Below are 17,451 nucleotides of genomic sequence, written 5' to 3'. Positions count from 1 at the left end.
GAGGAAAAAAAAAGAGTGAGAATGTCTTTAATCATCACCACTATTACCTACCCACCTGCCTAAATCTATGTCCCTATGCTTTGCCTCATCTTCAGCAAATATGGATAAACCACCCTATATCTGCTTCCCGTGGGCACTAGAGTATATCTCCTTTCACCCACTCAAGGGTAATCCTTCAGCAGTTTTCTCCCCTTTTGCATTCTCAGTTTTTACCATTCTTCTGGGTTTTTCCCATAACCGTGCTGTAATTACCTTGCTCTTCAAAGAAGCAGCACCTCCTTCCCAGGTCTTCTTTTCAGCTACTGTCTCACTTTTTTTTCCTACTGTGATAAAACTCTTGAGTTGTTAAGTGAAATAAGCCAGGCACAGAAAGATACATGCCACATGTTCTCACTCATATGTGGAAGCTAAAACAGTTGCTTTCACCAAAGTAGAGAGTAGAGTAGTGGTTCCTCGAGGTGGGGACGGATTGCAGAAGAGGGAATAGCCAGAGGCTGGTGAAGGCAAACAGAAGTACAGCTAGATAGGAGAAAGTCCTAATGTTCTGTAGCACTGTAGGGGGACTATGCTCTACAACAACGTATTTTGCATGTTCAAATAGCTAGAAGAGCGAATGTTGAATGCTTTCAACAACAAAAGTTGTTCAAGCTGATGGATATGCTCATTGCCCTGTTTTGATCATTTCACAGTGTATACATGTATTGAAATATCACATTTTATTCCATAAACATGTTCAGTGATTAAGTGTTGATTAAAAGTATTATAATAGCAATAAAAAGCTGTTGGAAAGAGTGACCTATAATAATTTCCCCAAATTCCTCTCCTCCCATTTAATCTACTCCAAGTAGTCTCGGCTGCTCTTGACAGTCGCTAGTAACCCTCACATCATTGCTATATGCAATGGCTGGTTAGTTTCTTAGTTGATGTCTTGGCTGCGTTTGACATGATATAGTTGATCACTGTTTCCCTTCTCCCTTCCCCCTTCCCTTCCCTTTCAGTCTCTATCTGTCTTTATTTCTTTCCATTTTTTGAACAGGGTCTCACTCTGTTATCCAGGCTGAACTGCAGTGGTGTGATCAATGCTCCCTGCAGCCTTGAACTCTTGAGCTTAGATGATTCTCTTGCTTCATCCTCCGTAGTAGCTGAGACTACAGGTATGCCCTACTATGCCTGGCTAATTTTATATATTTTTTGTTGAGGGGGACAGGATCTCACTGTGTTGTCCAGGCTGGTCTCAAATTCCTGGACTTAAGTGATCCTCCTTCCTTTGCCTCCCAACATGCTAGGGTTTCAGGCATGAGCCACCTTGCCTAGCTCAATTCCTTTCTTAATTTAGTTTCTAGGACCCCACACTCTCCTGGCTTTCATCTGCTTCCCCAACCTCTCCACCACTTTTGTTTTTTGTATTTCTGGCCTTTAAACACTGGAGTAGCTCATCAATTCAGTTTCTGTCTCCTCTCACTGCCTTGGTGCTCTTAATCCTGTCCATGGCTTTCAATTCTGTTGGCATCCACTGTCATGTGTACCTCTTGTGTATCCTCTTTTTCTGTATACCATTTCAGATCCTGACTGTCCTTTGTTCCAGCTCTGTGCCTATTTGTTTGTTTTTGCCTCCTGTCTCTATTTCTGTCACCTGGGAAACTTTCTGCGTATGCTACGCAGCCACACTTGTGCAGCCCAGCAGGAAAGTTAACACTAATAGAAGGTGAGACCCAGTGGATAAATTCCTTCCTCTTTCTCACATTTTGTCTCTCTCATTACAGGCAATTTCACCATTGCATACCCTGGTGCTTAGTGTTCTTTACTCCTTCACAATTGTTCTAAGAATAGGAGTTAGCAAAGAAGGCCATTCCCATGTTCCTGTAAAATACTCCAAATATAGCTTTAAATAAAATATTATATATAATATTATTAGATTCCAGAATTTTCAACAGCAATCATATTCTTCTGGTTAGATGCTCTCTCTAAATACCTTTTGTGTCACATTCCATGAACTGTACACTTTTATATTGTTTCATAAGCAACTTCTCTATATTTCTATAACATATCCACACATAATAAATGATGGCATTATTTTTCTTTTCTAATTCCACTTTCTTCTTGCTAGTTAAACTCGTACAGATATACTATCTTTAATATAGGTGCAATTCCAACTTCTTACTGGTGATTTGAACTTATCTTTATTTATCGAATCTTTCTGTTATTTCTCCCAGTTCTGCTTGCTTTTGTGAATTATCTGCCTTAACCTTACCCTTCAATGGCTTGCAAGTGTCTCTGACCCATGCTTTGTCACCTTCACCTCATGATACACATCCTATATATTCTCTGACTTCAGATTTTATTCAACTGTAGCTCTAAGAACTGCAAACGGATCTGGGCCTTTAATGATGGAAGCAAAAGTAGCTCAGGGGAAAACAGAATGGTAAATGGACTGAGAAAGACAAGACATGTCTGTCTTTATCATTAAAGGGCAAAATAAAAAAAAAATCATTTCTTATTTACTTGAACATCTTCCTGTTCTCCTTCAAGCTTTTGAAACTCAATTCTATGAAGTTTTGCCATAACAATAAGCAGCTTATCCTGCCCTCCCTTCCCCTCACTCCTGCCTCTTCCCTTCTGCCAGAGGACGAAGGTTGAAGGGCAAGTACAAAAGCAAATGTCAAGGCATTGCACATCACCAAGATTTAATCACAGCATTTGGCATATTCCACGTCTGATTTATTTGTCTAGCTTCTGTCTTTAAGCCTGCCATGGCAGGTCCTCCGTATGTCACGTAGAGGGATAAGATTCTTAGCCATTTGTTAGATAACAAAAGTTGCATCATTACACTTCTATTTTTTTTCTAAACACACTTCTATGTGGACTCACAATTTATTTCATTTATTCATTAATCATCACATATTTCTTCAGCTAATCACCTTAACATTAGAGTGTCACTCTCGTGATGTTGCCAAGTTGTTCAGACCTTACAACTTTTATGTTTTCTTTTTTTTCCTTTCGCTACGTAATCGTTATTTTTTGGTGCTACTTTTCCCTAGATGCCTTTGTCAAAAACTAACTCTCCAAACATTACCAACAACTCCTAATAATAAGATAAAGCCGATTGTATGCTTATCATGGAAAGGGAGAATGCCAACTCACGAAGCTTTGGCAGTAAGTCACAGGATGAAAGATAAGGTCAGATATATCAAGAATTAGACATTTGAGTTAAGGCAGGTTTTTCAGTGCAAAGACTTGAGTAGAATGAGAACTGATGTAACAGTTCAGAATTGATAGCAACAGCCAGATTAGAACTTTGAGGCAAAAAATCAAAGTATCTTAGAGTGCAAACCCAAGGACAGCCCTGGAAGAGTAAGGAAATGCTAATGAAGATGTAACATGTGGGTTTGGTTTCAATATCTAGACTGAATATTGAAATTGAAATCTTGGTCTTACCTTCTACTTTATGCACATACTTGAAGAACTAAAATGTCTAAATACATGCAGTTTTTGGTATCCTTATGAAAATGGAGATCATAATTTTCTATTCACTGATGGGTATTTCTTACTATGTAGTTTCAAAACACTGGTCTCTTTGATAGATTTTTTGTGTGTGTGTTGTCAAGATATCCCTAGTGTGTGGAACAATTTTACCTTTTAGCCTATTGCCATTTTTATAATGCCGTTTATGGCTGCCATCCAAAAGTTAGCGCACTCAATCCCCTTGAATTAGTGTCCCAGTCTTCATTTGTTAATTTTTATTTTACTTTAAGTTCTGGGATACATGTACAGAATGTGCAGGTTTGTTATGTAGGTATACATGTGCCATGGTGGTTTGCTGCACCTATCAACCTGTCATTTAGGTTTTAAGTCCTGCATGCATTAGCTGTTTGTCCTAATGCTCTCCCTCCCCTTACTCCCCAGACCTCAGCAGGCTCTGGTGTGTGATGTTCCCCTCCCTGTGTCCATGTGTTCATATTGTTCAACTCCCACTTAGCGTGAGAAAATGTGGTGTTTGGTTTTCTGTTCCCAAAGGATTATAAATCATTCTACTCTAAAGACACATGGACACATATGTTTATTGCAGCCCTGTTTACAATAGCAAAGACTTGGAACTAACCCAAATGCCCATCAATGATAGACTGGATAAAGAAAATGTGGCACATATACACCATGGAATACTATGCAGCCATAAAAAAGAATGAGTCCATGTCCTTTGCAGGGACATGGATGAAGCTGGAGGCCATCATTCTCAGCAAAGTAACCTAGTCTGCATTTTTATGCTTTGGGGAAGTTTCACACCAGTTAAGTGAATAGTCCATTTCTTGTTCTATAGGCATTAAAAAATACATTCTAACATGTGCAAGCGTGGGAAGTACTTCTGTGTGACTTATACCTGATGGTCCTATTTCTGCTCCTTGGAACAACAACAGAATACAAGGCTCAGCCTTCCTTTATAACTGAAATTTTTCTTAATTCATCTCCTCTTCTGCTAAATTCTTTAGTTTATCTTAGAACAAACATTTGGGTCACTTCGCCCTCTTGATTTTTCTCTTGTTCTCTCTTTGAAATGCTTCACAGTGTCATTGTTTCACCCCAAGCAGAATAATCAGACTGAATGCAATTCTCAGAGTATTCTTGGTCACTCTCCATGGGGAGCAAAACTGCAGCTTCCTTTGTCCTGGACACTATTTGTGAAACAAAAGATTGATTTACAGGCTAGGGTTAGTTGCTCACGTCTGCAATTTCAGCCCTTTGGGAGGCCGAGGTGAGCGGATCAGTTGAGGACAGGAGTTTGAGAGCAGCCTGGTCAATATGGTGAAACGCCGTCTCTACAAAAAATCCAAGAATTAGCTGGGCATGGTGGTGTGTGTGTGCCACGCAGCCGCTTGGGAGGCTGAGACAGGAGAATTGCTTGAACCTGGGAGGTGTAGATTGCAGTGAGCAGAGATTGTGCCACTGCACTCCAGCCTAGGTGACAGATGAGACTCTGTCTCAAAAAAAAAAAAAAAAAAAAAAAAGATTGATTTGCTTTTTCCTAGATGCCATATCACACATGAAATCATATAATGTTAATATCAAAAAAGACCAAGGAGCTTTGCCCAAGTGTTGCTGTGAGGCCACATGTGTTTCATATGTGATGATACAGCCTAGGGGTTAAAGACATAGTCTTAGGATTGTTGAGATTTGGCCTTTGGCTCTGTTCACCACCAGCTGTGCAAGCCTAGACAACTAGTGAATTCTCTGACCCTTAGTTTTTGAAATTTGAAAGTAAAATAAAAAATCTACCTATTTCTTTGACTACTGTGAGGATTCATGAATTGGTAAGTCCTGAGACCAGTGCCTAGCATAGAACATAAAACAGTTAAAAGTATTAGCATTTATTATATTTTAGGTAGCTCTATTTTTCAAAATGAAAATAGCCTTTTATTATAAAAATGATAAATGTAAGTTACTTTAAATATGAATCTATAATGAAAAGAATAAAGAAAAAGTAAAATTTTATTCCCCAGAGATTACCAGTCAGAATTGTACTCATGTTTCAGACATTTCTGCCTATCTACACACATACATTTGCAAAATTTTATGACAGTAAATACTATACATGATGTCTTGTATACTATCTATTTTATGAATACCTTTCATGTCATTTTTCACTGATCTATCACAGAGGTCAGTAACTTTTTTCAAGCAACATAGATAGCAAGTACTTTAATTAGCCTGGTGAGCCACATACAGCCGATATTGTATATAGCCTTTTTGTTTTGTTGTTGTTGTTGTTGTTTGTTTTATGGTGTTTTAAATATGTAGAAACTGTTTCTTAGCTTGCATGCTATAGAAAAACAGGCCATAGGCCACATTTGGCCTGCAGCCCATAGCATGGCAGTCCCTGATCTATATTATGATTGTTCAGTAACTAAGTTGGATACATGCATCATATTCATAAACTTTTCATCTATTTACATTTTCCCTGTTTTTAGAAACTCTGGGATAAAATTTTTAGATAATTTTTTGAACAATTTTGCTCTCTCCTTAGAGAAAATTTTAGAAGTGGAATTGTTGGATTAAATTTTTGATACATATTGTAACTATCTTTGAAGCTAAGTGTAATTCATTGAAGTAAGAGACTGATGCTGTCATCTAAGTTATTATTTGTTATCCATAGCTTCTAGTTATTGGAGAATGTCCTCAGAAGTTCTGCATCTAATCTTTTGGTAAGGACAGCAGAACAGTGTCCACTTTTACTTTGACAGCATGTATTCCAGAATTGTTAGAAACTTCTTTTCCCAACATGCTTATTTATTTATTTATTTATTATACTTTAAGTTCTGGGGTACATGAGCAGATCGTGCAGGTTTGTTATATAGGTATACACATGTCATGGTGGTTTGCTGTATCCATCCCCGCCCCCGCCATCATCTACATTAGGTGTTTCTCCTAACGCTATCCCTCCCTTCTCCCCCAACCCCCTGTTATCTATCCCTCCCCTAGCCCCCGACACCCCAACAGGCCCTGGTGTGTGATGTTCTCCTCCCTGTTTTCATGTGTTTTCATTGTTCAACACCCACTTATGACTGAGAACATGTGGTGTTTGGTTTTCTGTTCTTGTCAGTTTGCTGAGAATGATGGTTTCCAGCTTTATCCATGTCCCTGCAAACTTTTTAAACAAACACTGCATCCTAAAAACTGTGGTCACAACCAAACATGCATTTAAAAATCTAAATCCTAATAATGTCAGAGATCATCAAAAGATGAGCTCTGATCAGTCTTAAATTTATTAATGTATTAACACATTTTCTTTTTTAATGATTCACACACTTGCTTTGAACTATTGTGAAATATTTTCCTGGTCTGCAGTTTGTGGATTCCCCATTGCTTATTTGTTGGGAGTACTTCTTCTTTGGGTCTACCCTGTCATGCACTGGGGATACATTGATGAAGAAGATCCTCAATTCCAGTGGGGAGCAGCCAAGCAGGCCATTATAATGCATTCTGATGATTAGCATGAGATTCATACAAGCCAAGACTTTATTTGTAGGGCAAACATATTCCAGCCCTTATCAGCTTCAAGATTCTGTAAAGATGCCTAGCTGAAATCTTTTTCTTAGGTTATCTTAACGCCCTAGAAGGTCTGAATTTAGAGGCACTAATTATGACACTGCCATCTACCCAATTGAGGCAGAGCTAACTTTATGGATAAATGCAAGACTTAGACTTGTACGGATTGAACAGAAAACTGACAATCTAGACTGATCCTTTTCAATTAAACAAGCTCGCAGCAATACTGGTTCTGAATTCTGAGACCAGAGTGTGAATTTTCTGTTTAACAGTTAAAACAAATGGAAAGGATAAAGAAAATTGGCATATTTTGACATTGAGAAAAGTTTTCAAAAGTGATATTTCAAGAACATTGTGAAAGCATTATTACCTTAAGAAACTCTATGACTCTGTTCATTTGGTTTGGCGAATTTCTGGTTTCAAGGGCTGGCTGCATTTTATGTACAGAGTAACATGTCACTTGGTGGAAATAAATCTTTCAGAAGTTTTTGAAAATATTGCTCTAGGTGTGTTGTTACCACTGAATATGTCTGCTTCCGTATCAGAGACTAAATGAGTTCTGGTCTTAAACAGGTGGGTATTGTCGGAGCTGTGATGGGATGAAATCAGACTTTCTTCCTGTGATCTATTGCAGCCTTTGAGACTGTATTTCATCACTTCAAAATAAGTCTGGTGCCATCTAAGTGTCTCCCCTGAGCCAAAGCCACATTCTTACTGCTAATTCTGACTTGCCTTGTTACTATGAGAGATTAGATTTTATACTGTGCTATCTTGTAATGTAAAATTTAAAACATTTTCTTTATATTTTAATTGCAACTATATTTGTTAATATTTGGTAAAATAAAAAATGATACACATTACATGAAAATTATCTGTAAGCCTACAATTTGGGGAAAATTTTGGGAGATAGTAATGAGAGCATCTTCTCCTCCTGGAATTGCCCCTGCAGAGGTGACACGTTTTTATTATGTTGTTGATTTTTTCTGAATAAAGTATTCGCTGTATCTTCAACAGAGTTTCAAATAATTTTTTAGTATAGACTGAACCTATTAAAGTACATATTTTATAGAATTAACTCATATGCCATTCTTTAAAGTATACTGTGATTTCCATGAAGTAGGGGCAAGATTGTAATTAGGTTTGTATGCCCAGCACCTCCTGAATGTCTAATAAATTTTTAATAGTATTTCGTCACTATTATTTGGAACAGTGGCACTGTATTAGAGCTGCATATGTGATTTAACTATAAAAATGAAACAATTGCAAGAAGACCAGAGTGAGGTTCTTTTCAATTATTTAGAATGCCTTTGCAATATTTTGTATACATACATGAATTTCACTTTAAGTAGGATTCTTTTTCTAAACAGGACATCAGTCATTACCAGGGTTAAAGATTTCCTAAACTGCCAGCTTCATTTGGTATAGAGTTTTACCTGGGAATATCTGTCATGCTAAATCAGAGAATGTTCTTTCCCTGTGTCCCATTCATACTTTGATACAGAATTAAATAAGTGAGGTAAACTCAGGTAAAGTAATCTTGTATTTGGCTACTTTCTCCTGTTTCCCAACCTTGTCATTTCCCAGCAGTTTTGCAGGTATGTTGTCTCCCTTAGCATGTGGGGACCGTGGGATGGCTTTCTTTTAAGCTTCCTTGCTGTTTTGGCATGAGATCCCAGTACTTACACCTGAACTTCATGTATGCAAATTTCTCCTCTTCTATGGATTGGTGAGCACTGGCTGGTCACTCAGCCTCAATTGTGTGATCCCCACCCATCCTTGCCCTGACCCTGTTCACAATGAGAACAACTGCTACACAGACTTCACCCTAAATGGAGAAGACCCTATTTCTTCCATTTTGCATTTGTTATATTTCTTAGGTTCTCTACCACCTTATTCTATTAAAGAACTGCTTTTAAATTTCAACAGACATTTTATTTCCAACAATGAGACTAGGATTTCCTATGACTTTCCAATAATACCATAAGGCTGCTGTTAGCATTGTCATTATAACTTACTGAAAATGTATCTTACACAAAACATTCTTTTAAGTAGCTTTATATTAAAAATCATGAGGTAATTGTTGGTTTGATGATAATTTTTAGAAAATATGTCTAAATTTAATTATAGAATAAAGCTTCTTAAAACAAATTGAATAAAGAGTAGGTATTTGAAAGATCTATGCTAAAATATGCCTTTTCCTTTTTAAGTTGAAAATGAATATTCCTTAAACTCAAAATAAACATTAAATATAACAAAATTTAAAAACTATGTATTAGTTCAGACATTTTTGGTTGACAGGAAGAGACACTCAATCGGGTCACAAAATCAGCTTGTGTAAGTGAAGAATCTCAGTTGTAAATTTAGCTTTCAGCATAGCTGTATTTAGAGGCTTATGCAGAGTCAATAGTACTTTATTGATCTTCATCTCTTGACTCAGTGAACATCTGTGCTTGCCTCACTCTCAGAGAGAGCCTTCACAAATGATGCCAAAGAGAGCCACTGGAGGATCTGGCCATATTCTTAGTTTAGCCAGGTCATTAGGGGAGAGCACCTCTTCTGTAACAGTTTCTGACACCTGGGGACTGTTCCTCCTTGGCCTCTCTTAGGTCATGTGCTCATCTCTGAGCCAATAACTGTGGCCGAGAACATGCATAGATCTGATTGCTCTTGACTAAGACTTGTGCCAACATCTCCAACTCCTGTGAAATCACGTAGGGCCTAAAACTAGTTTGGGTGGTTTCTCAAAAACATCATCAGTATGTTATTGCCAAAAGGAGAAATGTGTGCTGGCGAGGTACACAAATAAAGAAATAAAAATCCACACTGAGAATTAGAGGCAATCATTTTTATAATATAACATTTATTCATTTGTATGTACATTCAGTGAGCATTTATTAGGCACCAATATGTGATGAATAATATATACTTAGCAGTGGAGATAAAAAGATAAAACATAATATAAAGCCCTTGTAGGTTCATCACAGCACTACTGACAATAGCAAAGACAGGAAGTCAACCCACGTGCTCATCAAGAGCAGATTGGTTAATGAAAATGTACCTATACATAATGGAATAGAATGCAGCCATGAAAGTGAAGGTAATCATATCTTTTGCAACAAGATGGATGCAGCTGGAGGCCATTATCCATAAGCAAATTAAGGCAGAAACAGAAAATCGAATATTGCATGTTCTTGCTTATTAGTGGGAGCTAAACCCTGGGTATTCATGGACATAAAGATGGCAACAATAGACACTGGGAATGACATAGGGAGGGAGGGAGGGAGAGGGCAGGGTTGAAAAACTGTTAAGTATTATGCTTATTACCTGGGTGATAAAATCATTCATACCCCAAACCTCAGTGTCATGCAATACACTCATGTAACAAATCTGCACATGCACTCCCAAGGCGAAAATAAAGTTGGAAATTTTAAAAAATGTAATAAGAAAGCTCTAAAGAGGTCCCAATTTTGAAGTAGGGACTGGACATTGAAGCTAACCATCAAGATGCAGTCTATAGCAGAAAGGTAAGGTGGCTGCTGTGGAAACAAACAGACAAACTGAGAGACAGCAGAAGTAGGGAGTGGTTTTCTGGGGATGTCATGATAGTTGAGTCTAGAGGGATGAGCGTGAGTTATTCAGGCAGATAACTTAGAAGAAGACATAGGAGACCATGCAAGCAGCATCCGCAATGTTAAAATGCTTCGATTAGTGACTCCTGGGCAGTTTCATAGTAATTATTGTGACAGTGGCCCAGTGCAACTTCCTTTTGTTTATGTCAATGATAACTTAGTGCTAATTCAATATTCAAATTATTTAAGGTTATTTCTGAAGATATTTGCCTTTTTTTTTTTAAAGAAAAAGGTATTTAGCTTCATAAGCTGCTCAAATTTTTTTTCTTTCTGGTGACCTAAATCAGTAAATGGATGAGGAAGGGATAAGTTGAAAGGTGAACTTGGAGGCAAAAATAAGGGCTGTTCTGACCTCGTCTGCCTTGATGATAGACACTGCTCTCACAAAAGCCATGCTTTGGACTAGTGAAGGACTTGTCTCTTGAGACAGTTCAACAGAGGAGCCCTAACACCAGATCCATCCCTCTATGGGATAGCCAGTGACAGAGCTCACAGGGCTGGCATGCCAAGTGAGGCACTGATTTATTCATATGCTGGCTCTGGTTCATCACATATTGGTGCCCAGTGAAAGAAGACCTGGGCCATTTCATTGTAAAAATTTGGGTTAATCAGTACAGGGAGGGAGTGAATTTTAAAAAAATCTAGGGAGGCTGAGGAGGGCAGATCATAAAATCAAGAGTTCGAGACCAGCCTGGCCAATATGGTGAAACCCATCTCTACTAAAAATACAAAAATTAGTGGGGCATGGTGGTGGGCACTTGTAGTTCCAGCTAGTAGGGAGGCTGAGGCAGGAGAATTGCTTGAACCTGGGAAGCTGAGGTTGCTTTGAGCCAAGATCGCGCCACTACACTCCAGCCTGGGTGACAGAGTGAGACACCTTCAAAAAAAAAAAAAAAAAAAAAAAAAATCTAAAACTGAAATCTAGAGAGAGCTCAGAGAAGCTCTGGGAAGGGTTAGAATCAAGCCACAGTTGAACAGCTGGGGAAGCAGAAGTCCTGAATGTGCTCCTGACGTTCCCAGTGGTATAAGATGCTGCAAATCACCTCTTACTTTGAGAGTTATCTTTATTCTCAGTAAATTCATGAAAGTGTCAGAAGCTATATATCCACAGGGTTACATACTTCTCTTATATATGGCTTCTATCAATTTAGAGAACCTGCTAATCCATGCTTAGGTATTTAGAGAACCTGCTAATCCCTCCTTACTAGAAACTGTCAAAACAATTCCCTGTCTGTAGAGGAAGAGCAAATGCCCAGTCCAGCAGTGAGGCAGTCAAGGAACTGCACACCACATATGTCTCAGAGCAGGTGGGCTGCTAGTGCTCTGAATTAAGATCATGAAGGTATATTGATGTCTTCTTGACCGAAAAAATATTTCTAGAGTTCTCTGCTTATTGGGATAAATAAGTCAATAGGTCTTCCATAATGATAGCTGGACGGGGGCTTTGCCACCGTATTTCAGTAAAGAAACTATGATTGGAAGAGCAGCTGTTTTCAGAGTCACAATCTGATTATGCTTTTAATAATCCTCCCTTATTTTTCAAGACCCATTCAAGTTTTGGAGCAAGGCCAGGAAATAGTTGTTCTCTTGAGAAATAGCTGTTGGGTTCAGATAGTGACTGAACTGCTTACCATGAGACACTAATGATCTTGCAACTAGAGCTGCTCAAAATAAATGGAATGTAATAAGATACACCAGGCTATGAACTTGAGTGTGCCAAGCAGTGCTACATCATCATTGGAGTGATACAAGTTCAGTAAAACAGTATATACCAGATTTGAGCAGGCCACGAAGTCTCAAATTCCAAAAGCAGATAGCTCACATTCCCAGGACATCTGTACACAATGCCTTACCGACTTACATATTTTTTTGCTTTCTAAATGTTTCACTTGTGTGGTTTTTTTTTAAAATTTTTTTATTTTCTGGTTTTACACTGAATGGCATGGCTATCAGAGAAACGTCATCTGTGTAATACTGGGTCTTTGAGATATTTTGAAACTAGTTTTAGAAACTAGTATTTTACTTCCATGCATTCTTGTTTGGTGCAGAATTTAAAATATATTTATTAGTTAGTGGATGTTAGGAATAAACACTCTCAGGTTTTCTTTTTTTTATTGCATTTTAAGTTTTGGGGTACATGTGAAGAACATGCAAGATTGTTGCATAGGTACACACATGGCGGTGTGATTTGCTGCCTTCCTCCCCCTCACCTATATCTGGCATTTCTCCCCATGCCATCCCCCCCCCAAATCCCCGCCCCCCACTGTCCCTCCCCTATTTCCCCCCAACAGACCCCAGTGTGTAGTGCTCTCCTCCCTGTGTCCATGTGTTCTCATTGTTCAACACCCGCCTATGAGTGAGAACATGCTGTGTTTGATTTTCTGCTCCTGTGTCAGTTTGCTGAGAATGATGACTTCCAGGTTCACCCATGTCCCTACAAAGGACACGAACTCATCGTTTTTGATGGCTGCATAATATTCCATGGTGTATATATGCCACATTTTCCCTGTCCGGTCTATCATCGATGGGCATTTGGGTTGGTTTCAGGTCTTTGCTATTGTAAACCGTGCTGCACTGAACATTCGTGTGCATGTGTCCTTATAGTAGAACGATTTATAATCCTTTGGATATATACCCAGTAATGGGATTGCTGGGTCAAATGGAATTTCTATTTCTAGGTCCTTGAGGAATCGCCACACTGTCTTCCACAATGGTTGAACTAATTTACACTCCCACCAACAGTGGCTATTAGGAATAAACACTTTCAGGTTTTCTTAAAAAAACTTAATTTATGGTTGGGGTTGGTGGCTCACGCCTGTAAACCCAGCACTTTGGGAGGTTGAAGCTGGTGGATCATGAGGTCAGGAGTTTGAGACCAGCCTGACAATGTGGTGAAACCCCATCTCTACTAAAAATACAAAAATTAGCCAGGGGTGGTAGTGTGCGCCTGTAATCCTAGCTACTCAGGAGGCTGAGGCAGGAGATTCGGTTGAACTTGGAAAGTGGAGGTTGCAGTAAGCTGAGATTATGCCACTGCATTCAAGCTTCGGCAACAGAGCATGACTCGGTCTCAATAATAATAATAATTTATTTAATTTTATTTGTTTTAAGTTCTGGGGTACATGTGCATGATATGCAGGTTTGTTTCATAGGTAAATGTGTACCACGATAGTTTGCTGCACCTGTCAACCCATCACCTAGGTATTAAGCCCCACATATATTAGTTATTTATCCTGATGCTTTCCCTTCCCACATCCCCTCCAACAGGCCCCACTGTGTTTTGTTCCCCTCCTTGTGTACATGTGTTTTCATTGTTGAACTTCCACTTAGAAGTGAGAATATGCAGTGTTTGGTTTTCTGTTCCTGTGTTAGTTTGCTGAGAATAATAGCTTCCAGATCCGCTCATGTTCTTCAGAGGACGTGATTTCATTCCTTTTTATGGGAGAGTAGGATTCCACGATGTATATGAACCACATTTTCTTTATCCAGTCTATCATTGATGGGCATTTGGGTTGATTCCACGTGTTTGCTATTGTGAATAACATTCTCAGTTTTTAATTGTCCCCCAATTTTTTTATTTTGTTCCCTATTCTGAATAAACACTTAGTTTGGTACTCAGTTTAAGTCTAAATGTCATTTTTTTCTCATCAGTATGAAAGCATAATTCCACTATCTGCTTGCTTACATGGTTTTTGTTGAGAAGTTAATTGCTGGTCTAATTAGTATTTCTTTGTCAGTAATATGTTTTGTCTCTCTAGTTGATTTTAAGAATTTTTCTTTTCTTTGTGAGTTTTCTGTTTAACCACAAAGTATGTAGCTGAATATTTTTAAAATTTATTCTATACTCTGAATCTTAGAGTTCTTGTTTTCTTAATTTCTGGAAAAATTTTATGTTCATTAATCCCATTAATATAATTAATATATAAATATATAGTTTAATATAATACATTCATATTATATACTCATATATTATATATTCACATAAGCAATACATTAATGCACATCAATCAATAATATATTAATAATTATATATTTAATATATAATTATTATAATATATATTTATATATTAATTAATATATATTGCCTCTTTTTTCTCTTTTATCTTCCCCGTCAACTTCATGTAGTCATGTAATCATATGTTAGACCTGTCATTCTATGTTCCAGGTTTATGTATTTATTTTTTTGAGACAGAGTTTCACTCTTGTTTCCCAGGCTGGAGTGCAATGGCACTATCTCGGCTCACTGCATCCTCCGCCTCCTGGCTTCAAGCGATTCTCCTGTCTCAGCCTCCCAAGTAGCTGAGAATATAGGCGACTGCCACCATACCAGGCTCACTTTTTGTATTTTTTTAGTAGTGATGGGGTTCACCATGTTGGCTAGGCTGGTCTCGAACTCCTGACCTCAGGAGATCCACCTGCCTCGGCCTCCCAAAGTGTTGGGATTACAGGTGTGAGGCACTGTGCCAGGCCTATGTCCCAGGTTTCTTAAGCTATATATGTTTAATATTTTCTATACATCTTTGTTGCATTTCATGTAATTTATTTGTATCTACCTTGCAATTCATTACGTGCTATATTCACATCAATTTTTTTCTATATTCACTTCTTTGTTATTTTTCTTTTCAATCAGTATATTTTTAATTATTATTTAACAAATTCATGGTTGGTTATTTTGTTAGTTTATTGTTCATTGCACATAATTTTAAAATTTAATCTTTTAGAGTATTCGATACATAGTTATTTTATATTATCTATCTCACAATGCCAGTGGACAGTCTTTGAGTGTCTACTTCTGCCTCTGCTAGTTTGATTGTTTTGGCTCTGAGTCATGGAGGCTTCCTTACTGTATGCCAGTTAATCTTTCGCTTGAGCTCTTATTTAGATGATATAATTTATGGGAGTCCTGAAGTGCCTTGTTAAAGGTGCCAGGAATTTTTTCCTAGCACATTCTTCCTCTGGCTTATGCAAGATATGCGTTCTAATTCTCCATATATGCAAGTCCTTTATCACATTTCCCAGTTCATCTTTTAAGATTTAGGGGTCTGGATTTCTGCAATTCGCAAATGTGTCTCCAGGCTTTCGTCAGCATTTCTTCGTGCATCTCAAACCTTTATTCAATGCTTATTTTATATTAATCCCGGAATTTTGTTTAAAATATCCTTGAACATGATGTTTTAGTAATATACTCTCTGTTGTGTCACCTATATATCCGCCAATCTCCTTTTCAATCTCCTTTGGAAATTGACTTTCCATTTTGCAAGCTCAGCACTTGGTTATACATTTAAGAGTATTTTATATCCCATTCCATCCAATATACAGCTTTTCTGTAGTTACAGAGTTGGCTTTTTAAAAAATAGGAAATATAATTAAGCATTCTTGACAAAACTGTAAGTAATGTGTGTACATATTTTGCAAGTGCCTTTATACATCCTTCCCTGTGTTTAAATTTTTTTAATGTCAGGGACATGGCTTTATTACTCACTGTATTTCTTCTATCTTCCTTTTACCTATCTCCAATATCTAGCATAAAATAAGAGCTCATTTTCTTTTTAATACAAGAGGAAACCATGTCTTTAGTAGGTTTACGTGGTTACTTTGGAATCTATTGCCTTGTGGAAGTCTCAATTGGGAGCTTTATAATCCATGATAAAAGTCACTACCAATATAATTCAATTAAAACATGTGAGTATGTTTTCTGTCTTGGGTTCACATCAAGCTCTTGCATTTAATAGTTATGTATTCTTGGACAAATGCTTACTATAATATGTCGAATATTGGTGGGTTATTTTGGTCTGTTTGTTTTGTTTTTTGAAATGAAGTTTGCTCTGTCGCCCAGGCTGGAGTGCAGTGGTGCCATCTCAGCTCACTGCAAGTTCTGCCTCCCGGGTTCAAGCTATTCTCCTGCCTCAGCCTCTTGAGTAGCTGGGATTACAGGTGTGCGCTACTTCACCCAGCTATTTTTTTTTTTTTTTTTGTATTTTTAGTAGAGACAGAGTTTTGCCATGCTGGCCCGGCTGGTCTCGAACTCTTGACCTCAAGTGATCTGCCCACCTAAGCCTCCTACAATGCTAGAAGTATAAGCATGAACCACCGCGCCCGGCCTGAATGTTAGTTTTTAAAGTAAAAGGAGGGAACAAAAAAGGAGGAAACATCAGACATAATGACAGTGTTTACGAAGCAGCCAGCACAGTGTTAGAGCACTAGGATCTAATCAGGCTTTCTTCTTCTTCCTCAATAAACTGGATAAAAACAACCCTAGGTGCTATCATTATTCCTTGCCCCCTCTGGTACATTTAGAGAAGAAGTGATAAAGATTTATCAGTGGAAAATAATTTTATCTTTTAAAAACAAAATATAAATTTATTTTATAAAATATTACACTACTGGATGACACAGAGTTACTTTGGATGCCACCATTCCAGTTCATTTCTTGTATGAATGACACTTGAAACACCATAGAGAAATGTTATTTTTAGTAGGTAGTAACAGTTAATAAAGCAGTTTACTGGCTGAAACTAGGCAGTAAACAGCTATGACAGCAACAAAATATGTGATTTTTTTTCAAACAAAAATGTTACGAGACCTGAATTTAGAATGTTTCTGTATCTTTACATGCTTCCTTATATTCTTTTGCTTCTTTTCTTTCTTCTTCCCTCTTTATTCTTTTTCTCTCCCTCCTCCCTTCCCCTCCCCTCCCGCCCCTTCCTCCCTCCCTTCCTCCCTTCTTTCCTCCCTTCTTTCCTTCCTACCTTCCTTTCCTCCCCACCCCGCCCCGCCCCGCCTC

Source organism: Cebus imitator, unplaced genomic scaffold (assembly GCF_001604975.1).
Source record: "Cebus imitator isolate Cc_AM_T3 unplaced genomic scaffold, Cebus_imitator-1.0 Scaffold61, whole genome shotgun sequence".
Classification (NCBI taxonomy): Eukaryota; Metazoa; Chordata; class Mammalia; order Primates; family Cebidae; genus Cebus; species Cebus imitator.
This window is presented reverse-complemented; position numbering follows the sequence as displayed.